Genomic DNA, 25,883 nt, shown 5'->3' on the forward strand with positions numbered 1-25,883 from the left:
TGCTGTTAAGCCCCCAACAGCCCCTGCTAATGACCTTCAGCGCTGACTGGGGGTTACAGTTATTTTTACAAACTATCCAGTAATAGTAAGAATAGTTATAATGTGGATCCATTAACGCCTGGATGGCACACGAAGGAAACGCCCAATGTGCTGCAAACTTGATGTTCACTTTCTCATCCTTTTGGTGTCTGGAATGCAACAGACTTGGTCCTCTGGATGGTTTCCGGGCTTCATTATATTCTGCCCACAAGTATTTTCTTTGCCCAACCCAAGAGACTTGGGGAGAAAGATCAGGAGAGCATGGCTATTGCAGCAATGAATAAATAAGGCTGTAATCTGAACACTCTCCCCACCCAGTGCTGCAGGGTGTGCAACTCATTTTATAGCTTTGCCCTGACTGCCAGAGTCAGAGGCCCTGTCATTCCTTGGAAACTCGGTGCAGACAGTGTCGCAGCACGGGGCATAATAGGAGGGCCCCCTCCAAGGCCCCAGGATCTGTTTGGATCCCTGCTCCTCTGCCTCTTAGTGACACAGGCCTGTGCAACCTCTCAGGTGTCCTAAGAATTAGAAACAATGTTAAAGAGTGTAGCACAGTGTTAAAAGCAAATAATGAATCATGGAACATTACATCAAAAACTAAGGGTGTACTGTATGGTGACTAACATAACCTAATAAAAAATTATTATTAAAAAAAAAGAGTGTAGCATAGTATCTAAATATAATAGACACAGTATATTTTGTGTGATTATGACTACTACTACTATCGCCAAGCTGAATTAAAGAACATTTGTGGATGATGGTCCTTCCCTAACCAGGACAAACAGTCCCTCGTGTTGGGCTCTGGTCACCATAGTGAGAGAGATCTAACACACCGAATCTAACACACTGGGTTCTGGAAGAGACCAAGGAGATGAGAGCAGCTGTGGGTCATGTCATGGCTGGCTGTTATAAGGACACTTAGTCTAAAATTGAGAGAATAAGAGACTGCTTTACAAAGAATATTAATAAGAATAACAGTAACAACTAATATTATTGATCATTAATTATATGCCAGACCCTGTTCCAAATTCATTGCAAGTGTGCAGTAAAATTTTAACCTTAAAACAGCCATTTGAAGCTTAACATTATTCCCATTTTATAGATAAGAAAATTGGGTCACAAGAAGGTTAAAGAACTTGCTCAAAGTCACACAGCTAGTAAGTTTGGGAACTGAGATTCAAAGCTGGACCATCAAGCTTCAGTGTCCATGTTGTTGTTGTTTTTTAATTTAAATTCAATTAGCCAACGTGTAGTACATCGTTAATTTCAGATGTAGAGTTCAGTGATTCATCAGTTGCATATAACACCCAGTGCTCATGACATCACGTGCCCTTCTTAATGTCCATCACCCAGTTACCCCATCCCTTCACCCCCCTCCCCTCCAGCAACCCTCAGTTTTTTTCCTAGAGTTAAGAGTCTTCTCTCATGGCTTGTCTTCCTCTCTGATTATTTCTCATTCAGTTTTCCCTCCCTTCCCCTTCCAGTGTCCATGTTCCGCTCCACTGTGCTATATCCATTTTCATCATCTAACAAGGTTGTTGGGAAAGAGAAATTAAACACCTTCTATTACTACAGGGGGTCAAAACAGGACCAGTTGGAGGAACTTCAGCGAGGGAGATTTCCATCTCAATGCAGGAAAGGTTAATGGTCAGCAGTAATTCAAAGATGAGTCTTATGTTATCAGAAGTATTCAAGTAGTTACTGGACAGCCATCTAGGATAGGAACCTTTCTGAGAGGGTGCTAGTATCTGGAAAAAGATTACACAAAATAAATCCTAAATTGTTTCATGACATTGACATTCTCCTGTGCCTCGTGTAACACATTGTAGTTGTTTTAATGGCATTTCAGTGAGTGAATAACTGAATGAGGCCCCCAACTGCATCAGATCAAAGACTTACCTAATATGTGCATAGCAAAAATGACCTCTTCTTCCAGATGCCTAGAGTACTCAAATGACTTGAGATATGTCAATCAACAATAACGGTTATCCTCATATTGTAATATTATATTTGACTATTTTCTTTTTTATAATTGGATTGTAAAATCCTTGCCCACAGAGACAATGCCTTACCTCATATAAAACCAAGCACATATTAGAGGCCCTAAATATGGTATTAAATGATGGCATCAATAGAAAAATATGATTCAGCTTCCAGTGAATATTCTAGATGTTGCCAAGACGCCCTGGGTGGAAGATACATCCTGAACTGCTCATTCATTCCTTTACCAAAGTTGATGATTCTGTTTAAATTAATCTTTACTATGTGCCAAGAGCTGCACCAAGAGTGAGAACGACACTGCCATGGAGGGAGGGCCTTTGCCGTGGGAGGTAATAGGTAAACCCATGAAGGAAGCACTGGACAGGCCTCAGGGGCCCGGCTGAACTCAGCCTGGCAGATTTGGAAAGCTCCAGAATCCAAGGCAAAGACACTATAGAGTCAAGACCTGGAGGCAGTTGCAGGGCAAGGCACCCAGGAGGCCTTTGATGAGTAATGTGCTCATCGAGTACAGCTGGTCGCGGGGCTGTGGCGCGTTGATCAGGGTTCTCACGGTGTGTCCCCAGATGCGCAGCTTCCGCACCATCCCGAACCTTGTTCCAAACGAAAATTCTCAGGCCCTGCCCCAGAGCTGACTCCGAAACTCTGGCAGTGGGGCTCAGCACTCTGTGTTTCCACAAGTCCTCCAAGTTATTCTGACGCACGCTCAGGTGGCTCGTCCTCTCCAGCAACCAGGCACTCGAACAGGATGAAGCCAAGTAAATCTGCCCTCCCGCACACATCTCGAATGAGACTGTAGGTAAACACTGGTAGAGCACCGTTTCTCAGGCGAGGCAGAGCTCTTCTGTGGGCCCTTCCGAGCACTCTCCCAGGTTGGGAAGGGCAGACGGTCCGAGGGGCAGCATCTGGAGCAGTGATGCGCTGGAAGAGGCTAGCACCTGCTGGCCCTGGTAGGCAGCACATATGCCTTCTCTGATGATGGAACAGCATCAAGCATTCCGCCTTGTTCTCACAGGGGTTAATGGCAATCTGTGGCTGATTTCCCTGTGACATTCAAGAGTGGGAATCCAGGTCTGCTTCCTGAATCTCCAAGGACAGCCCTAAGATTTGGGCTGCGAGTCCCTGGACAAACCAAGGAAATAGAAAGTGAAAACAAACATGGATGTTTATTTTCTTAACTTGCCAATTGCAAACAGAATTTTGTTTAATAAACCATGAAATGATTCACAGAGGTCTGTGTATGATTCCAAAGTGCAGCTGGCTAATGTAAAAGAAGCTTTCTCCGTGGTCTTTCAGGCCATATAGAATTCCCAGGCATGCCAATTTGTGTTTATTTATTGGTAAAACCTGTATATGCTCTGTGAGTCAGAGCCATCGGGAATCCCACCGTCAAGTGGGCACCGTCAACAAGAACCGGCAGGGGCGAATGAGATGCTATTCATCTCAGACACTCTTCCTCACCTCCGTGGCTCTCACCCCAGCCCTGGTCATCATCCGCACCAATGGATCACTGCAAGTCTCCGAAATAGTCCCCCGGGATATCAACACCAGTTCTCCCCAGTCTGACCTCCACACCCAGTCAGAGCACAATTTTTAAAAATCTGATTATGTCAACCACTTGGTTACAAGAATATCTTCACTTGTATTCTTAAAAGAATATCTTGCCACTGTAATTGAAATAAAACCCACGCTTTTATTATGGCCACCAGCCTTGCGTGTGGCCCTTCCTTCCCATCTCCTGTCGCTGTGGCTCATTCCACTCCAGCCACAATGTCCGCCCTCCTGGTTTTCAGTTCTTGACAATTGCTTTGTTCTTTGCCGCCTCCGGACCTTTGCACCATCTGTGGCCTCTGCCATAAATGCACTCAATTCTGCTCATCACCCAGCTGTGTTCAGTTCGTTCTTGAGGTCTTATCGGAGCCAGACTTCCTCAGGGATCCCTTTCCTTCAACTCCAGCAGACCTCACAGACTAGGTCAGGCCTTCATGTTACACATTCAAAACATTCCCTGGATTGGTGCAGCCACCATGGAAAGCTGTATGGAAACTCCTCAGAAAATTAAAAATAGAACTACCATACCATACAGCAATTTCACTTGTGGGTATTTTTCTGAAGAAGACAAAAACACCAATCTGAACAGTTATATGCATTCCTACGTTCATTGCAGCATTATTGATAATAGCCAATATGCCCATCGATAGATGAATGGATAAAGAAGATGTGATACACACACACACACACACACACACACACACACACACACACGTATGTTATATAATATTATTCAGCCGTAAAAAAGGATGAAATCTTGCCATTTGCAACAACACGGATGGATCTAGAGGGTGTTATGCTAAGTGAAATAAGACAAAGACAAATACCATATGATTTCACTTATATATGGAATCTAAAAAGCAAGACAAACATATAAATAAAGCAGAGACAGACTCATAGATGCAGAGAACAAACTGCTGGTTACCAGAGGAGGGTGGGGTTGGGGGGGCAGGTGAAATAAATGAAGAAGATTAAGAGGTACAAACTTCCAGTTATGAAATAATTAAGTTCTAGGGATGTGACGTGCAGCATAGGGAATATAGTCAATAATATCATAATGACTGTGTGGTGACAGACGCTAACTAGACCTATTGTGGGAATCATTTTGCTATGTACAAAAATAGTGAGTCACCATGATGTACACCTGAAACTAATAGGATATTGTAGTCAATCATTTCTCCATAAAGAAAAAAATTCCCTGGATGACCTCCACCCACCCTTGTCAAAATTGCAAGAAAACAACTGTTTACATGACTCTATACTATTTTTTTGTAGGACACAGCTTCATCAGAGCAATAATGCGAACTACTCTGTTCATTATTGAATTCCCAGCTCCTGGCATGGAGTAGGTTGTCCATCACTGTCATTCAATACCCACGGAATGCCCCAATGGATAATCTAAGTTTTATCAGGATTTAAGATTTCTGGAGCAATCTAAATGAAGGGAGAGGGATGTGTTAGATTCACATAGGAAAAGGTCAAATTTCAACACATTTTTAGGCAGAGGACTTATATAATTTGGAGGCCACCAAATGAAGAGTCATCATTTGAGAGTATCCACACATAGACTCCACTGGTGTTTTGGCCTCTGAGCTCAGCTTTCCAAATGGAGGGGATGGAGTGGAGAACCCCAGCACTGTAATGCAGGATGTGTCTTTTTACTTGAAGTTGGATACATTTGTTGGAAACTCTTTACGGTTTATTAAATCAATCTCTGTTTTCAGAGTTCAGAAGCAAGATCATTTCCTCTTGCCATTAGCATTTAAAGGCCTTGATTCCCGTAATATTGTGCTTTCTAGAAACCTCTCCCCATAGACAATCCCAAGTAAGGGGACTCTGAGGACTGGGGCAGCTCTAGATTTAGGGGGAGGGCATGGGCATAGGGCAATTGATGCAGCCTGTGATGCAACTTCTCTCGGGTCTTTCGTCTTATCCATTGTTATAGATTTGTTCTGGCCAGAAGAAGACATATAAAGAAAGCGATCTACTTTTAAAGAAATATTAGTGTTTTGAGCTAAACAAAGTGTCAAAACTACACCTTCTTTCAATACACATGTACACACACACACACACACACACACAAGGCATAGGACCCCGGGCTGCAAGATCACTTCCACTCCAGACACACCACCCAACACGTGCCTACGTCATGCAACGTGATCTGATTCAGCACATAGTGTGTCTGAACCACCTGAAGGATGCCCCAGAGACCCTTTCAATTTCTCTCCTCTCAAATATTTTCTACTTAATGTCTCCGTGTGTGACATTTACACCATTAGGTAGCCTTTCTTTGAGATAAAGAATTGCCCTTTCTACATAGTCTTTTTCAGTAACAAGCATTTAAGATTACATCTAACAAATGTAAAATAGGCTGCCTGATATTCTGTATCTTGATAGCAGTTTGAGTTATACAGATATATTCATTTGTCTAAACTTGGTGAATACACACTTAAGTTTTGTGCATTTTTTTTTCCAGAAAGTTTACATCAAAAGAAAAAATAAGCAAATATTGTACTCTAGTTAATGATATGCATGTTGAAGTATTTAAGGGAAATTATACAGATGTCTATAATTTGCCTTGAAGCGTGTAAAAAAGCAGATGTGTTGATGGATAGGGGGATAGGTATATGATAAAACCAGAAATAGTAAAACATTAATGGTCTAATCTAGATGGTCTGTAAATAGAGTTCACTATAAAATTATTTCGACTTTGCTGTATGAAAAAAAAAATTCATTTTAAAAGGTTGGGGGAAGAAAAAAACCTGACCTGCTCCCGTTTCTATTAGAGAGCTCCATACACAGTGGCCACTCAGTAAATGGTAGCTGCTATTTGATTAATGAGATGGCTAGTAGAGTGGTTTTCAACCTTGGCGGCTCTTTAGAATCAATGGGGAGGCTTTTCTAAAGCACACATGCGGGAACCCCTCCCCAAGATTCTGATTTAATTGATCAGGCATCAGCATCTTTCGGTTTCAGCCCCTGTCAGCCTTCTAAGCAGGTGGCATTAGGAACCTCCGTCACTTAGGCATGAGGTGGCTGAGTTGAAGGGCACATCTTGCCCGGGGTTGGACCCAGGCCCGCACAGAGAAAGGAGTAGGAGGAAATTCCTCTCACAACCAAGGCCTGAGATCAGACCAAGGCGCCTTCACTGGTATAATGCAGAGTTCTGCCTTTCTCTCTACCCAGACTATGGCTTTCCTGTTTATAACTCAAGAAGGCCAGAAAAAGTAAAAATCACATAGATTAGAAGATGTTTCGTTGAGGCGATGGATAAAATAATCCTTACTACTTTCAACTCTGAAAAACAGATATAATAGCATTGATGAAAACGAAAATCTTCTTTTGTTAACTTTTATTCACCTTCATTTAATTTTTAAATATGTAGTAAACATGATTGTAGGCCTTCTCATTAACTAGGGTATCTTACAGTCATAATTTTTGATACACAACATTACTTACCAATTAGCCTGTCTTGTTCGTTTAAATTTCTTTGCTCATATTTTAATGGGAGCTAATGATGCCTTTGTTGACTTATTTAATGTTATGTAAATGTGGCTATAAACTGTGAAGGGTTTAAGCAGAAGCACTATTTTTGCTTACTCTTCAGATTTTGGAGTGTGTAGAATCCCCAGGAAACACACATATCAACACAATGAATATAAGCTACTGAGAAGACCAAATAATGATAATAATTTTTAAAACAAGCAGTGAAGGATGTTTAGAGAATGAAATTTTTATTTTCTTTTAGGTTAATTGTTTATTTGGGTATTACAGGAGTTTCAAAGTTAACTCCAGTAAGTTTTTTTTTTTTCTTCTTTTTCTTCTCCCACAGTCACGACATAGGTCAACCTAAGACTATCTTCTAAGCTCAGGCAGGGACACCTGGGTTTAGCAGTGGCTCTCTTGTTGGGTTTCGTGAGCCTTGCTCTCAACAGAACTCCATTCTGCCTATGGCTCACATAAGTATTTGAATGAAGAAACGAACGAATGAATGAATGGAAACGTACACATAGATGACCCTTCCAAGCCAGTGACTTCTCAATACTGTGGCCTCCACTCCTCCAACAATCTTGTCCATTCCCCCACCTCAACCACTCACTCCTAGTCACCTTAGACTTTGTAACTGAAAATAACCAAACACCATTTTATTTCACTTCCATGCACCTTACTCTCTTCTTGCCACTTTGCAATTTTATAGCTTACTTCCTCAAGGGCCCCAACTTCAACCATCTTTCCACCCCACCAGGACCCCTGATCCATTGATCTTAATACTTTTTCTCTGTCCCTTCCACCTTCAAGTACTCTCTTGTCTCCCTCTCCAGCTTCAAATCCATAGTAAATCGTAATAATCACCAAATGGCATACATCCTTGAATCCCTTGTTTGAGCTTATCACGTAAAACCACAACTTTGGATAAATCCAGTTCTCTTTCTACTTGGTTCTTGCATCCGTGCAATTGAATGTTGGTGGAGGAAATGGCTTCCTGGAGTTGTGACCACAAATGTCATGTGGCTCCATTTGCTGCCAGGCAAGCTCACCATACTTCTAGCCTATTCTGCTGCCAATCTCCTTGATTACTAGTTTTGGACTGAATTATGTCCCCACCCCCAAAATTCATATGGTGAAGACCTAACCCTCAGTACGTCAGAACATGACCTGATTTAGGAAGAGGGTTGTTGTAGATATAATTAGTTAAGTTATGACCAGGTCATGAGGGTGGCCCCTAATCCAACAAGACTAGTGTCCTTATAAGAAGAGGAAATTTAGACACAGACACTTACATAGGGAGAACGCCAGGTGAAGATGAAGTTGAGAGATTGGGGTGATGCTTCTTTAAGCCAGGGAACACCAAACATTGACAGCGTATCACCAGAAGTGGAAGAAGAGTCATAGGACAGAGTCTCCCTCACAGCCTCAGAAGGAACGCACCCTGCCAACACCTTCATCTTGGACTTCTGCCTCCAGAACTGTGAGAAAATACATTTCAGTAATTTAAGCCACCCAGTTTGTGGTACTTTGTTATGCAAAGCAATATGACATTCCATCATAGCTTCTCTAATTTCACGTCTTTGACATCTCTTCCCTATCCTCACACCTCTCGACAGATGACTCTGCTTTATTCTTCACCGAGAAAAAATAGAAGCAATTAAGAGCTCCCACCCCCACATACACTCAGCTGTATAGAAGCATAAACCAACTATGCTCCTTTCTGCTGAAAGCTGGTCTGATACACTAGTGTCATCCCCACTCACCTCCTCAAGGATGTTACCCCAACTAGTCGCCCCTCCTTCTCCTCTGTGTCAGTTTCTCCCTTTCCAGTGGATCATTCTGACAGGAATATGAACATTCTGCTATTTCTCCTAGTTTCTCTTGAAAAAGGAAATTCTCCAAGAAAATGTCAAATATTCTTTTGACTCCCACTTTCCCCCCACCAATACTGGTTCCTTTTGTCACTCCCCTTGGCAACAAAGCTCCTTGAAGTAGTTACTTATATTCAGTATTTAATTCTACTCCTCTCCTTCTCATAAATCCACTTAGACGGAGATATCTCCTTTACCATCCCTCAGAAAGTTCTTTTGTCAGGTCACCAATGCTTTCCATGTGAAATCCAAAAGTCAATTCTTAGAACTTACGTTGCTTGATTTAATGCATTCAGCACAGTTGATCAATCTTTTCTCCTAAAAGCAATCTCTTCACTTGTTTTGTTTTGTTTTGTTTTGTTTTTTTTAGGACAATATAAGAGGCCATACTTCTTCTCAGTTACCTTTGCAAATTCTTTGTCTTCTCCCTGATTTCTTCATTAGAGATTTCCCTGGGACTCAGTCTTTGTTTTTATTTTGTTTCTAACTATACTCATTCTCTTATATCCCCAGCAGAGTGCTTTTTACCGAACTTCAAACTCCAGTATTAGACTGCTAGTTTAATATCTCCATTTGGATGTCTGATATTTCAAAGTCAACCAATCAAAAATTTAACTATTGCTCTTCTTCATCATATCACTTCTACCTGCAGCCTTTCCATTTCAGAAGCTGGTACCTATTCTCCTTCATTTGTTCTAGTGAAAAACCTGGGGGTCATCCTTGACTCTACTCTTTCTCTCCTATCCCATGTCCAATCTATCAGGAAATCCTCTTGGCCTCGCCTTCACAATAGATTCAGAACCTGATCATTCATTACCACTTCCATGCCTTCCACTCTAGTTTGAACTTACCATCATATCTTGATGATAAATTACTGCAGTAGCCTAAATCTATTCCTAACACAGAAGCCAAATGATTCTTTTAAAATATATTAGGTCATGTCACTCTAATCAGAACCCAGCAACTCCATTTCATGCAAATAAGAAATAAAAGTTCTTACAATAGCCTACAAGGCTTTACCTGACCTTCCTTCCCATTGCTCCCCAACCTCACCTAGTGCTCCCCAATGTTCATAGCAGCATTGTCCACAATAGCTAAATCGTGGAAGGAGCTGAGATGCCCTTCAACAGATGACTGGATTAAGAAGTTGTGGTCCATATATACAATGGAATATTACTCAGCTATCAAAAAGAACAATTTCTCAACATTTGCTGCAACATGGACGGCACTGGAGGAGATAATGCTAAGCGAAATAAGTCAAGCAGAGAAAGACAATTATCATATGGTTTCACTCATTTATGGAGCATAAGAAGTAGGAAGATCGGTAGGAGAAGAAAGGGAAGAAGAAAGGGGGAGTAAACAGAAGGGGGAATGAACCATGAGAGACTATGGACTCTGGGAAACTGAGGGCATCAGAGGGGAGGGGCGTGGGGGAATGGGATAGGCTGGTGATGGGTAGTAAGGAGCGCACGTATTGCATGGTGCACTGGGTATTATACGCAAGTAATGAATCATGGAACTTTACATCAAAAACTAGGGGTGTACTGTATGGTGACTAACATAATATAATAAAAAAATATTAATAAAAAATAAAGATAAAAAAAAAAGAAGTTGCTTCTTAACACACCTGGAATATTCCCACCCTAGGGCCTTTGTACCAGTGGTCTCCTTTACCTGGAAAAGCCTTCCCCTGAATGTCTCCATAGCTAATTCCTTTATTTCTGCCAAATCTTTGCTTGGAACCTCACTTCCAGATGAGACCCAATTAAATATTGCAATGTGCTCTTCCAAAGCTCCTTATCGCCCCTAGAATTCTCTTCTTTTACTTTTTTCCTATATTACTTGTCAACTTCTCTTATTAATATATAAGTTGCTAGGCTGCCATGACAAAATACCACAAACAGAGTGACTTAAACAACAATAATCAGTTTCCTCACTGTTCTGGAGGCCAGTAGTTCAAGATCAAGGTGTCAGTAGATTTGGTTCTTTTGAGACCTCTCTCCTCAGCCTGTAGATGGCCATCCTCTCGCTATATCCTCACCTGGTTTTTTCCTCTGTACTTGCACCTCCAGGCTCTCCGCCTGAGTCCAAATTTCATTTCCTTAGGCACCCCAAACAGATGGGATTAAGGCCCACCCCAAGAGCCTCATTTTAACTTAATCGCTTATTTAAAGGCTTATCTCCAAAATGGTCACAGAATATACCAGGCACTAGGGGCTAAATATATGAATTTGGGGTGGGGGGGCATGATTTAACCCCAAATACTAGGAAATTTACTTATTATGTTAATTAACTATTCTCTGTCTCAACATCCTGGCCCCAAATTTGGGAAACTAAGCTTACGACCACAAGCACCTTGTCTGTCCTGTTCCCTCCTGGGGCCTCCACACTGGGCCACAAATAGATATAAAGTGGGCTCTTGATAATCTGTTGAGTGAATGACTGGATGAATGGGTGTGAGTCCAGGGTATTAAGAGTTAAGAGAAATAAGGAAAGTCTTTATTGGTTAGTAGGATTTGGGAGGTTTAGGTTGCATCTCCAGATATGTGATCTTTAGCAAATGGTTTATTTTTGCTGAGTCCTCACCTACAGGAATGAGGGTTCTTATCTTTCTCTCTCACTACATGGCTTGGATGTCCAAATGTAATAATGTCTATGGAAGTGCTTTGGGATCCTGGATTTTCATTCAAGTATGAGTCATTTTATTTACCTTGTCGCTAACGGTAGTTATAACAGTAATAGTGCTTTCTACCGGTCCTTACTGTGTGGCAGGCACTGTGGTAGGTGTTTTACAATTCAGTACCTCATTTAATCCTCACAGAAACCTTTGAGGTAGCTACTACCTTCTCCATTTTTCTGACCAAGGAAACTAAATAGCACTCATTGATCATTTAAAAATGTATTTATTTGCTCTATACTATTTGGCAGAAATTAACTTGACCTTTAGAACTTCAAAGAAGCATGTTTCTGGATGTGGATGTATATTTAGGTTAGTATTAGAAGTCTATCCTTCAGATGATTAACAGTAAAAATAAAAATCTATAGACTAATGCTCTGTCACATGAGATTATACTCTATAAGGTAATATAGTGCCCAGGGAATTGCAGAAACGGCAAAATCTCTGGGGTTTTCTGTCCTTTTTTTTTTTTTTTTAACTCTTAAAAAGGTAGATGTTAAACTTAGAGAATTTGGAAGCATTCTTCTCTTTGGGTAAATATAATCTACTGGCTGTCTTGACTATATATACATATTTTTTCCCTAAATGCCGCATTCCTTTTTGTTTTTTCTGCATTTTAGCAATTGCTAAAGGTCTGCCAAAAGGGATTATTACTAAACCTTGTCAGAACGAGAACCAGAGTAATTTGTGTACAGTACAGTTAAAATTACACCATTACACTTGAAGCTAATATTATCCTAATGAGTTGAAATGGGAGAAGAAGCTTGCTTAGAAAAGACTATAAGTGACTTAGCACTGGTTTCTCACTTCCAAGGATAATGTTCTTCAGAACTGTGTTTTGAACACATTATTATAGATTTAAATATTTTAATATTCATTTATTCTAATTTCCCTTTTGATAGGTACCATCTCTGTGCTTGCTTTTCATCAACTCTGACTAGTGACACCACTCTATTTAATGTCTTCCTTGGCCAAATTTCTTGTGAATTGGGAACTAGATTTTAGCTGCTTGAGGTTTTAGCAGCTCCTTTGTAGCTCAACATTTAAAACTCAGATACTAATCTAAAATCCTTTGACAAGGAATTATTCAATCCAGAGCTTATATAAGTGTACCGGGATACAATCTATTGGAGATATTGTCAATATTTGGCCTATATTGCAACCTAGCTCCATTTTTAGTTATGTTTGGAATTGAACTAGAAATCTTTATTCTTAAGTGTCAGTGTGGAGTATATTCTATATATTAATAATTTCTGCACATAGGAAAAGCTGGCCCTTAAAGGAAATATGTATCTTCCTATGCTGGACACCTACTCTACAGTACTCCTCGGTGGTTCCCATGATGCCTGGATTCCCACATCTCTGTCACTCATCTAGAATCAGGTTGCATTTAGGAGGTCCTTGTGAAACGTTGATGTTATCTGGGGGGAGTAACTTATGTCCCTTAGGGTATGTCAGCCAATATGAGTTACTGAGGAAATGGTACACAGGAAAGGCAAGTTTTGATAGAGAAAGGAAATCAGAAAAATAACAAGCCCAAGGCTTTCTAAGAAGTGTGGGACCATGTGGATGGTTCCATAAGGATCACAGGTACCAGTTAAGGGCATTGAGTCCTAGCCATGAGGCATTACTGGTAGACCATGGGGGAGAGGAATGGAAGAGAGGGGAATTGATATCCTTATGTCTGTGTCTAAGTATACAAAGGGCCAGTCTTCCTTACACAACCTCCTTACTCAAAAATATACTCCTTTATCCCAGATCTTCATTTGACTGTCTTTTTGTCAACATTCAGATCTTAGCTCAAATGTCAGCTTTTTAGAGAGGCCCTCTCAGACTACCCATCTAAAATGGCAGTCCCCAAATCACATGTCTTATCTTGGGCTGTCATAGCAAAATACCATAAACTGAGTGGCTTAAACAACAGAAATTTATTTTCTCACAGATCTGGAGGCTAGAAGTCCAAGATTAACGTGTCAGCATGGTTAGGTTCTGGTGAGGACACTCTTCTTTTTTCCCCAGATGACTGCTTTCTTGCTGTGTCTTCACATGGTGGAGTGGGGGCGGGGGGGAGAGAGAGAAAGGGAGGGAGGGAGGAAGGGAAGAAAAGAGGGAAAGAGAGAAAGGGAAAGAGAAAAAGGGAGAGGAAGAGAGGGGAAGGAGGTGAGGGAGAGGGAGGGAGAGAGCGAGAGAGCGAGAGAGCAGAGGTTAAGGGCCTGGCATGGGGCCACTGAGCTAATGTCAGGGATGGCTAAGAAATCTGTCTCCAGAGCCCTCACCTGGAGCTTCTACACTTACTTCCCTCAATAGCACGGAGTTAGAGATGTGGATCTAAAGAGTGACTGTGACCAAGTCTGTAAAGGACTGAGTCCTCAGCTGTTGAGTTATTTTAGAAGGTTCAAGAAGCAAAATGGAAGAAAAGATGAATAATATGGAGTGAGGCAGCAGAAATATAAGGAGAGCAAGGAAAAGAGAAGAGAAACATGCCTGTAGTAGAGGGAGAAAGGGCTAAGTTGCCATCTATGACACTCCAGTCAATGCCCACATCCACTCTCACTCGGTGATGATCAACCCTGAGGCTTCCTGAGCTTTGCTCCCATGTACAAAGTGTACAGGATGGTGCAGTGGGGGAAGAATTTGTTTTGAAACTGGACAGATACGGGCTCTCATCGTGACATGATGTGAGCCATGTGACCATGGATGAGGTCTTAACTCACTGATCTTATCTTTTATCATTTATAAAGTGTGGATGATGATACTTAAAAGTTTACTGTCAATATTCAGTGAAAGCATATACACATACATTTCAAATACCTGTGCCTTCTTAAAGCAAACATAGAGAAGCCAACAAAAATAACAAAATGAATAAAATCCAAACTTGGTTAACAATAAACTCGTAACAATACTTGTTTCTTGATCCCTCTCTTCCTTTTTCATCACAAAGCCACAAGTTGTTTATACTAATGTTGTAACTGTCTCATGTTTCAAGAAAATTTTAATAAGAAAAAGAAAAGATTATAATTCACATTTTTTGATATGTTTCCACGGATCTTTGGATTAAAGTAACATGATGTTACAGCTGGAAAATTGGCCTGCCAATGATCAAATTCCCTCCGAAATTATGCTGTGACCTTAAGCACATCCATTGCCTCTTCTCAGATTTGGATCCCCCCATAAATGACAAGACCTGAAATTTATGAATATGTAATAAAAGTAGTAGAAATAATGTGTACAAAAATTCCTTGGGGGTGCACCTGGGTGGCTCAGTCAGTTAAGTGTCTGCCTTCGGCTCAGGTCATGATCCCGGGGTCCTGGGATCAAAGGCTCTCTGCTCCTGGGGGAGTCTGCTTCTCCTTTTCCCTCAGCCTGCCGCTCCCTCTCTCTCCACGCACCCCCCCCCCGGTCAAATAAATAAATAAATAAATAAAATCTTTAAAAAAATTCCTTGGGAAAATTATTCTATAGAGTCATATGTTAGGCAAGAATTCCGACAGTTTCTGTCTGCCCACCCTCCCCCCACAAAGACAGGCACACATCTGAAAGATGAGTTTGTCACTGTGAGCGCTGAGATGAGGGCCACGGGTGGGAGGCGGAAGGTGGAGCAATGAGACCCACAGAGGAGAGGGAGGCAGAGGTGGTTTCCCCAGGTCAGCAATTCTCCACTCTTCCGAGCTGCTGTAGGCCCCATCAGTGAGGGAGTGCTGGCAATCACTCAACCTTCCTCATTTCTTTCCTGTGTTCTAAGATCAGGTGGCCTTGCCACGGCCGTCTAGAGGAGATGGTCCCATCTAGTAATGTCGTGCTTGCTTGATACGGGAGCCAGACACTTGAATCCAACACTCCTCACCTCCTGCCACGGAATGCTCCCCTCACTCTTCATAGCTTTGGATTGGAGCTTGGTGACCCTCTGAAGTGGTAAGTAAAATCGTGTGTGTGCATGTGCTCGTGGGTGCTTTCCTGGGAGGAAGTCAATCCTTTTTTTTCATATCCTTCCAGGAGTTTATGATTCCAAAATATTAAGGACTCTGATTTTCTGCATATTTCCACTGGGTGATCTCTCACACAGTTTTAACCACCATCCTTAGTTTCCTTCTCAGATACTCACAGGGTGTCCCCACGTGCACCTCAAGCACAGTGCGGCACCTTCTTGCCATACCAGATGTTCCTCGATTCAGGTAATTGCTCTTAGTTCATGGAACCGCATTTGTCCATCCTCTCTCCACCATCTCTCGCTCACATGTGATCAGCCACCAAGTCCTAGCAATTCTGCTTCTCACATTTTCCTTGAGCTAGGCCCTTTTTCTCTTCCCTAACCACCATCTCCCCAGGACAGGCCTGCACCTCCCACGCTAACAGGTGCAACGACCTTCTTATTGGTCTTTCTACTTCTGCCCTAGATCTGTCCCTACTGTAGCCAGACCCTACCAGATGACACATGGCCTGCTCACCTCACTACCCTGTTCACATGACTTGTCATGGCATCTGAGACCAAGTCTACTTTTTTTAAAGACAAACAGGACCCTCCATGGACCGGCCATCTTATCTACCTCCTCAACCCCAGTCTCCCCACATCCTCGATTACATGTCACACTCCAGTCAGTTTGCACAACTCACATCATCCTCTATGCACCTGCTGCTTCATGCCTTCCAGAATCCTGTCCTTTTCCTTTAGAATGCCTGATGCTCTGGTTTTCCTTCAGGAGTCTATTGTTTCATCTCCCTCCCCTAGAAGCTGCCCCCAACTCCTCTCTTGTCACCTTCCTCATTCTCTCTTCACTCAGATGGAGTGTGCTAACAGAGCCCTTCCATGCACCACTATTACCTGGACCAACCCTAGTATGTGAAGCTGTTTGTTGCATGGTTGTGATCCCCATGGAACTGTGAGCTCCTGAAGAACCTGAACCATCTTGTAACCCAGTGCCCACCACATGGCCTGCCCCTTAACTGATACTCAGTAGTGCCTATTGAATTGAAGACAATTAAATGCAAAGAAGGTAGTTGTGCTTGAAAATTAGGTTTTCATATTTGGCAGTGCAGAGAAGTAAAAACTAAAATAGTAGCATAGTTACAGTTTTACTATACTCACTGATACTTAAAATGACCTGCAAGTTACTTATTGTGTTTTCCTGTTTCTTAATACCCACATCAATGTTTTCTGTACATGTTGATATGAAATAAGAACATAGCTACTAAAAAAATAAATAAATAAAACCTCTTTGAGAAATAGCAAACACACACATATCTAAATAATCAATGACATTGCTGGTGCCATAATTTGTTCTATGACACTTTATACCCTCCATAAGGACCTGCTCACACAATCAATAACAGTCTTCCAGAAATGATGGTCCAGGTTCACCTGGACATGCCAATTCTGAGGACAAGGCAGAATTCTAAATTGGTGGGAGGAAAGTTCAGAGTTGTTCTGTGAGATGCACTTTGAAACCTGTATGACCAAGGCACTGATGCACTGGACAAAGGGGCACCGTAGAAAGACTTCTCAATGGTGGATAAGCTTTTGGGAGAGCCTGTAAGCCCCAAGATGAACGTGCAATTCTATCAGTAGGGCCATTTCACAAGAGAAGTCCACAGCTTTTATCATATGTCCAAAAGGATCTCTGATACTCCAAAGTTCATGAAGCATTTAAGAAAACTTTAGTTTCCTTTTCATGTGATATCTTGTTCTGTTTATGACTATTAATCCTGGGTGGTGGTGGTCATGGTGGTGGTGGTGAGTGGGTGGTAGATACCAAGTTGAAGCAATCTGTTCTTCATTGACCAACTTATGGCTCATACGTGAGTAATCAACATAATCTAAATACAATGAAATATTCTTCTGGGCTCAACAAAATGCTTGTTAGGTTGAAACCAATCAGTAGGAAATGACTGGTGTTTGTTAGTGTTTCAGAGGAGAGACCAGATTCTTTGCACATTAGCATTCCAATTGGTGCCAACATAAACCTCCAGACCTCCAAGTCACAGAGTGTGTTATTGTTTTCATATGAGTGAATCTGGGACCGCTTGTTAGTCCTATTTCCATTGCTCGCTTGAAAAATCGAGCTCCATGTTTCCACACACTGGTGACAGAAGTAACAAAACAATCCTTCTAAGGGTTGAACACTCAGAGAAGGACATTCTTCCTCAAGTTGGTGTAGTCCTGGCTATTGTTTTCATATAATCATGAAGTTGGGAGAGGACAAACGGCACAAACACCAAGTTGATGGTCACGTAAGCTGAAAACTTTCCTCATTGGAACTCAGCCCACACAGTGAGGGGCCCTTCCTGCTTGTGGAGGAAGCTCCCCCAGGAAGGACATGATGGTTTAGGCCTGTTTGGCATTTTTCTGAGAAGGCCATAAAAGATTATTTTCTAGTATACTGCCTCTTATGTAACACAATTTCCTAGCACTTCGGAGTATGTTATTTCTCTATGCAGAACCTTTGGATTCTGAGACTTTAGGAAGAGAAGTGGTAATATAATCTCCCTTTTATACTTAAGGAAAATAATGCCAGTCTGTCTCCAAACCCCACTGCATCTCCTGAAATCGTGGACCTGAGAAGAGGGCCAAGGCTCGAGGCATTTGTTTGCTCCAATCTTCACTTCACTAGTGAATGTAGTGTTAAGAGTTCAAGCGGGAGGGTTCAATAACCAGAGTCTGAACCCCAGCATTCCATTTACTAACTGTGCCCCTGAGCATGTTACCTGATCTCAAGTCTTCGTTTTACAATCTGTAAAATGGCCTCATCATTATATGTGTCTCATAGGATTGTGGTGAGGATTTCATTTTTAAAAGGCATATTGAGTGATGTTGGTGAAGATGGAATAAGTAAATAAATATTTAGACTTCCAAAAATTATCTCCTCCACAAAAGCAATTAGAAAACTGGCAAAAATTGTCAGAGGCAATTTTTTAGAACTCTGGCTTATGGTGCCAAAGGTTTATAGTACTCCAGAGAACATTGAGTAAAGACAAGTGACTGCAGCTCGGTAAGAACAGAGGCTCTGTGGCATTTCTCGTTGCCCTATTCCCATACCACACCCACCCACCCGACTCTTTGGTAGCCTTGAAAACCCACAGCTCATAATAACAGTGAAACCCAAGCCCCCGCAGCAACTGAAGGGGGCAATATGGCATTGGAGCTCCTTCAAACCTCATCCGCATTATTTGACCTGTCTGGTGGTTTCCTGCAAGACCTCACATGGGAGGTTGTCTTTTTTTAACCTAACTGAATACTTGCTCTGGGAAAATTTTTCCCCAGGGTTGTTTGTCACAAACAAATAGAGGCACTTGATTTTTTGTTTGTTTCAAGTTTTTATTTACATTCTAGTTAGTTAACATATGGCATAATGTTAGTTGCAGGGATAGAATTTAGTGCTTCATAAGTTACATATAACCCCAGTGCTCATCACAACAAGTGTCCTCCCTAATGCCCATCACCCATTTAGCCCATCCCACTGCCCACCTCCCTCCAGCAACCCTCAGTTTGTTCTCTGTAGTTGGGTCTGTTTTATGGTTTGCCTCTCTCTTTTTTCCCCTCTTTTTTCATCTGTTTTGTTTCTTAATTCCACATGAGTGAAATCATATCATATTTGTCTTTCACTGACTGACTTATTTCACTTAGCATAATACACACTAGCTCCATCCACATTGTTGCAAATGATAAGATTTCATTCTTTTTGATGGCTGAGTAATATTCCAGTGTGTGTGTGTGTGTGTGTGTGTGTGTGTGTGTGTGTATACATACCACATATGTAATTTTATACACACACATATATATGTATACACACACACACACACCACATCTTAATCCATTCATCAGTAATGGACATTTAGGCTCTTCCCATAATTTGGCCATTTGATAAACATCATGGTACATGTGCCTCTTCTAATCAGTATTTTTGTTTCCTTTGGATAAATACCTAGTAGCGCAATTGCTGGGTCATCGGGTAATTCTTCTTTTAACTTTCTGAAGAACCTTCATACTGTTTTCCAGGATGGTTTCACCAGTTTGTATTCCCATCAACAGTGTAAAGGGTTCCCCATCTCCACATCTGTTGTTTACTGTGTGGTTAATTTTAGCCATTCTGATAGGTGTGAGGTGATATCTCACTGTAGTTTTGACTTGTATTTCCCTGATGATGAATGATGTTGAGCATCTTTTCATGTGTATGTTGGCCATCTGTATGTCTTCTTGGGAAAAATGTCTATTTATGTCTTCTGCACATTTCTAAACTGACTATGTTTTTTGGGTGTTGAGTTTGATAAGTTCTTTATAGATTTTAGATACTAACCCTTTATCAGGTATGTAATTTGTAAATATCTTCTCCAATTCTGATGGTTGCCTTTTAATTTAGTTGATTGTTTCCTTCACTGTGCAGAAGCTTTTTATCTTGAAGTCCCAATAGTTCATTTTTGCTTTTGTTTCCCTTGCCTCTGGAGACGTGTCTAGTAAGAAGTTGCTACAGCTGAGGTCAAAGAGGTTGCTGCCTGTGTTCTCCTCTAGGATTTTGTTGGTTTCCTGTCTCACACTGAGGTCTTCATCTATTTTGAATTCACTTTTGTGTATGGTGTGAGAAAGTGGTCCGGTTTCATTCTTTTGCATGTCGCTGTCCAGTTTTCCCAACACCATTTGTTGATGAGACTGTCTTTTTCCCTCATATTCTTCCCTGCTTTGTTGAAGATTAGTTGACCATACAGTTGTGGGTTCATTTCTGGGTTTTCTATTCTGTTCCATTGATCTATGTGTCTGTTTTTGTGCCATAGCTTTGTAACTTAGCTTGAAGTCTGGAATTATGATGCCTTTGGCTTTGCTTTCTTTTTTCAACATTGCTTTGGCTATTCAGGGTTTTTTGTGGTTCCATACATATTTTAGGATTGTTTTTTCTAGCTCTGTGAAAAATGCTGGTGGTATTTTCATAGGGGTTGCATTAAATGTGTAGGTTGCTTTAGGTGGTATAGACATTTTGACAATATTCTTCTTCCAATCCATGAGCATGGAACATTTTCCCACTTCTTTGTGCATCTTCAATGTCTTTCATAAGTGTTCTTTAGTTTCCAGAGTACGGATTTTTTACCTTCTGGGTTAGGTATATTTCTAGGTGTCTTATGGTTTTGGGTGCAATTGTACATGGGATCGATTCTTTGATTTCTTTTTCTGCTGCTCCCTTATTGGTGTCACAATTGCCTTAAGAGCTGGATAACAGAGTAAACAGAGTAAACAATAGGGCATACCCCTCTTGTGCTGATAGTGAGAGAGTAAATTGGTACACCCCTCTAGAAAACTGGTTGGTGGTATAAAACCTGAGATACCCTGCTTTCTGATGCAGCAATTTTCCATTCCTAGGTATGTATCGAACAAATATGTGTACATATGTTTACAACAAGACATGTTCTAGAATATTCACTGCAGCACTATTTATAGTAGCCGTAAACTGAGAACTACACAAATCCCCATCAAGGGTAGAAAGCATAAATAAATTGTGGTATGTCTACATGATGGAATATTCCACAACAATGAGAATAAACAAACTATAGCTAGGCATAATATATCAGATATATCTTATAAACATAATATTGCATGAAAGAAGTTAGATGCAAAAGACTTATATACTATGTGATTACATTTATATAAACCAAGCAAAACCATTCTATGTGTTTGGAAGTCATAATAATCAATTGGAAGAATTATCAGCAACTGAAGGGGAAAGAGGAATTCTGGAGGTAGTGAAATATTCTGTTTCTTGACTTGAACACAGGTTTGTTTAATTTCTGAAAATGCATCGTGCATATCACATGTTTATCACTACATACATAGCATGTGTGTGTTTCAGTATATATGTTACCCATAGATCTTCCATTAAAAAATCTTTGAATACAAAGAAACATACCAAGAAAAGAATACCATAGTCCCACTAACCCATTAACCCCAAATGACTATGGTTAATATTTTAAATTATGCTCTTCTATTCATTACTTATGCATATTTGAATACATGTATTCTTTTTCTTATAAAAACTGTTTTGTACTATATTCTCTGTTTTAGAACCTATTTCTTCCATAGCAGTATGCTACAACCATCTTCCCATGTCAGTACATAATGTCATTGCTAGAACATCTTCAATCTTGTGGATATAATCTACTTAACCAGTCCCCTATAGTTGGGCATGGTGGTTGTTCCTAGCTTGATCTTTTATGTGAATTGTTAAAATATGAATCATCATACTCATCTCTATTTTTTTTTCTAAGAATAGAATTGCTGGTGAAGAGGAATGTAATAGTGAACTCTTTTAAAGCCTTTAGTACATGTTTTAAAATCATCTTCCAGAAAAAGTTGTACTGAAACTGTACTCCAATCAAATTTTATGGAAGGGCCCATTTCCCTTGCCAAGACTGGGGGTTATGAATCTTGTTCATATTTTCCATTTGACTGGGCCAAATAAATTATATCTTGATTTATTTTTGTAATTTTTATTACTGCAAGAGTTGAACATTGTTTGCATATGTGTATCAGCCATTTATATTTCTTCTTTCATGAATTGCATGTTCATGTACTTTATACATGTTTAGAAGAATATCAACCCTTTGTCCATTTCATATTTAAAGTATATTTCCCAGTCTGTTGTTTGCTTATTGATTTCTTCATACTGTTTTGGGGGTACAAGCCAAATCTATCATGATTTTCCTATAAAGAATTTATTTAGTTATATTTCTTAATTATTGCTTTATTTTTTATATTTAAAATCTTCATTTGTCTAAAGGATGCCTTGGTAAATGGGGTAGGATAAGAATATAACTTTTTGCTTTCTAATAAGTAAGCTTTTCTCTTCATTTATCGAATAATCTTTTCTAAGGCTGGCATATTATAGGAAGCATTTGCCTTTTTTCAAAGACTAAGGAGATAAATTTTAGGTTAAGATCTTAACAAACCCTAAAACTCAAAGAAGTAGGTCTCTCTGAGGATTTAATATTTTATTCAACACACCTGAAACAAAATTTTGCTTATCAGCATTCTAAGTTGCTTACAAACTCCTTAGTCCATTTAGTCTTTATCTGTTGAGGATGTTAACTGTTTGTCGTCCAATATATACATCAAAATATGTTTCAACTGATTTCTCTCTTCCCGCTTGAGGAACAGTGAACTTGGCGACGTTTGTTGGATCTGAGTACAGATAAAGTTGAACAGGCCAAAGCCAATAGAGGAAGTGCTATAGTTTATTGCCTTCACAAATGAAAAGCCAGCCATGTACCAGGTTTTGTGATGGACGGTGGGGATCCAGTGGGAAAGAAGGCGTATTTCATCCTGCCTTCCCTGAGTTTACACTTTACACGGGCACACTGATACTTTGAGTCTTTCTGTGCTTAGCTGTTATTATTGTGTGAGATAGCTATATGGGATGCATATGTGTAGCTAAAAATGTACGTATACACATTTAATATCGACGAAGTACTTGCAACGAAGTATAAAAACGGCTTAAAATTCATAACCAGTTACCGCATAGCATAATATGTTGACCAGCAAGTATTCATCAGACTTACAAATCTGTTTGCTTGAGCACAGCCCTAAAAGTCATTACCATATGCACAGCTTTCTTATCTGCTGCTTCTGAATCATCGTCACCAGCTCTTTGTCCGAATCAGTCAATACAGGCACTGGTCTAGGCTCAGCTTCTTCATTGTTAGGTTGTTAATGGAAAAGAAGGAAGTGGAGGAAGACAAGGAGGAGAGGAGAGAAAAGGAAAAGAAAAGGGAAACTCCCGAGGTGGGTAAACATAAAAGGGGATTTAGTAACTCAGGGAGACGAGAATTCACCGTGGTCAGACTCAAGTACTCAAATAATACCAGGAATCTATCTCTGTAATTTTTAGCTCCGTTTCTTCACTGTTGGCTTTTCCTTCAGACATTTACCACGTGTTAGCAGAGTGGCTGTCAGCTGCTCCAGGGTTTCAGTCTTCTACTTTTGCCAACTCCCCAGGAAATAAGAGCGCCTCTTTCCCACTAGCCCTGGCAAATGCCCTGTGTGTGATTCTCGTTGGCCAGCAGAAGTTCTGTGTGCATCCCTGAACCAATCACTGTGGCTAGAGAAGAAAGGAATGTTCTCACTAGCCAGGTCTGTGTCACATGCCCACACCATGACCTGAGAGTGGAAGTGATACTGTGATACAGTTTTGTTACTGATTGGAGGATGTTTGCAGGCAAAGCGGATACCCTAGAAAATTCCCAATAGTTGACTTAGTCAATCTTGCTTCCCTGTCCCCAAACTGTAGTGTACTACTTACAGTAAAAGTAAGAAGAGCTTTTCTATAAAGGAACTTTCGAGAGTGACTTCTTTTTAGGAATTTTTTTTAAAGAGGAGAGACATGCTTCCACTTCCTCCATAGCTACTAACATTGGAAAACTTGTAACATTGTTTCCTTGCATTTTGTTTTGCCATATGCCATTGACTGTCACATTTCACAAGTTAAGAAACATGTTATTTCTTTGTTTATTTTGTCAGTCTTTGGTATTCTCTGGAGAGAAATTATATATCTATGTTTCAGTGGAATAGATTTAATCTGTTTGTCTTGTTGTCTCTAGACTGAACTAACTTCTTGTCTTTCACAGTCAAAGGTTTTTCTTTTTTTCCTGACTTGGCGATCAGGTGAATCTGTTCCAGATTCTGGAAAATACAGATTTCTCAGTATACTATGCCGAGGGCTGGAAAACATAGATTTCTAAGTATATCACATTAAAGACTTTCCAATGTAGAAGGAAGTTGCCCTAGAAATTTTATCTCTTGCTCCAATTTTGTTTGAAAGTTGCCCCATCAGTATAATTATTCAACAACTCTAAAGGAGCCCTTGACCTTGTACTTTGGACTTTTCCATCATTCCAATGATACTCTGCTTGCAGATCTGTTGTTGTCTTCCATATATTAAACATCCACCTTCTTATAATCCAAGTTACATTGCAGATGTGTGCATTGTACATCTGGGGTTAGGGTTTGAGGAAAATCCTTAAAATTCTCGTTTTCCCAAGTAGTTTGCCTTAGTTTATGGGTTGCCTTCTGGTCGATAATAAGGATCCGTTGGACCATCCTGGTTATGTTACAGAAGAGGAAAGCAGCGGACCAGCTGGATGCTTTACTGAATGTGCCACTGGTAGGTTTTTATGAAGACATTTGTTTCCTATCACTTAAAATGTAAGGAAAGTTAGATGCTGTCCTTTAGGCTAATTTAAGTTATTCTTATCTTTAGGCTGCCTTATTATTTATTTGAGGGGTATACCCTATTTATTGCAAATTCTTCTCAGCCAAACATCATATAATAGGTATATTGCTTAGCATATAAATTTCTCATAACTAATAATTAAGTACATTCAAGTCTTTGCTAGCTGTCTTCAAATTATCTGGCTTCATCCCCCCTTTTTCCAAAGCTTTATTCCCCAATGCGCATTCCATGTAGCACTAGTTCTGGAGGAGGCTAATGAGTGTTACCAAAAAGGCATTGGAGTTCCTTGTTCAAATATATTTGGAAAAAGCCAGATGAAGCCAAATGAAGCCTTTATAATGTCAAACGTATTGTTATTCTCCAGATGACTACATATGTTTCCCACACTTAGGGGAAAGTGAGACAAGTCAGATGATCTCCTGGGACCAACGGCCCATGGAATACGACTTGGGAGGTACTCTTTCTGGAGCCACATATCCAATGTTAAAATTCCCTTGACTGCATCCTTACATTCTGATCACTCTTCCTTCTGGAAGGGCTGTAAGTGTCCCTCCAGGATTCCTCAAAAGGCATCATGCAGGACATCGGTGGAACAAAAATCAAGTCCCATGATCCATTATCTTATAATTCACCAGGAACTCGTGTCTGTTTGTATTCCACTACATTCCTCTGGACTTCCTCTAAAAGTATGAAATGATGAGGGTATAGTCTGATGGGTAAGAATTTATGGAAACTTTAAACCTCACTACCTGTAATTTCTATCAAAATTAGTATATTGAAGCTTCCTGACAAAATCCAGTTTGACTTTGTCTCATCTGTAAGTCCTGGCCCACTGGGGGAACAAGATCCATTGTGAGATCTGCCACAGACATTTTGGTACCAGTCTCTCATGTTGTGGTGAAATGTGCTTAGAATACTGTCGTAGAGTGAATTCTTAACTCAGTAAGTTCTTATTAAGAATAATTTCTTATATGCTCTGAATTGAGATTGGTATTGGGAAAAAGACAAAAATATATAAAACATGATTCTTGCCCCCAAGGAGAAGGTAAGACTAAC

General features: G+C 40.4%; 1 long non-coding RNA gene across 2 annotated transcripts in view; it reads left to right on the plus strand.

Moving 5' to 3' along the window:
• LOC113264031 (uncharacterized) overlaps positions 1-25,883 on the plus strand; it is a 309,361-nt gene that overhangs the window by 268,798 nt on the left and 14,680 nt on the right. Inside the window, exon 6 of one of the 2 annotated variants that reach the window (XR_003319512.3) lies at positions 15,368-15,537. This is a non-coding gene — a long non-coding RNA (uncharacterized LOC113264031). Of the gene's footprint in view, positions 1-15,367; positions 22,078-25,883 lie in introns of those variants that run through there. The other variant, XR_008959229.1, reaches the window with a different exon arrangement.

The sequence above is a fragment of the Ursus arctos genome, unplaced genomic scaffold, assembly GCF_023065955.2.
Source record: "Ursus arctos isolate Adak ecotype North America unplaced genomic scaffold, UrsArc2.0 scaffold_15, whole genome shotgun sequence".
NCBI lineage: Eukaryota > Metazoa > Chordata > Mammalia > Carnivora > Ursidae > Ursus > Ursus arctos.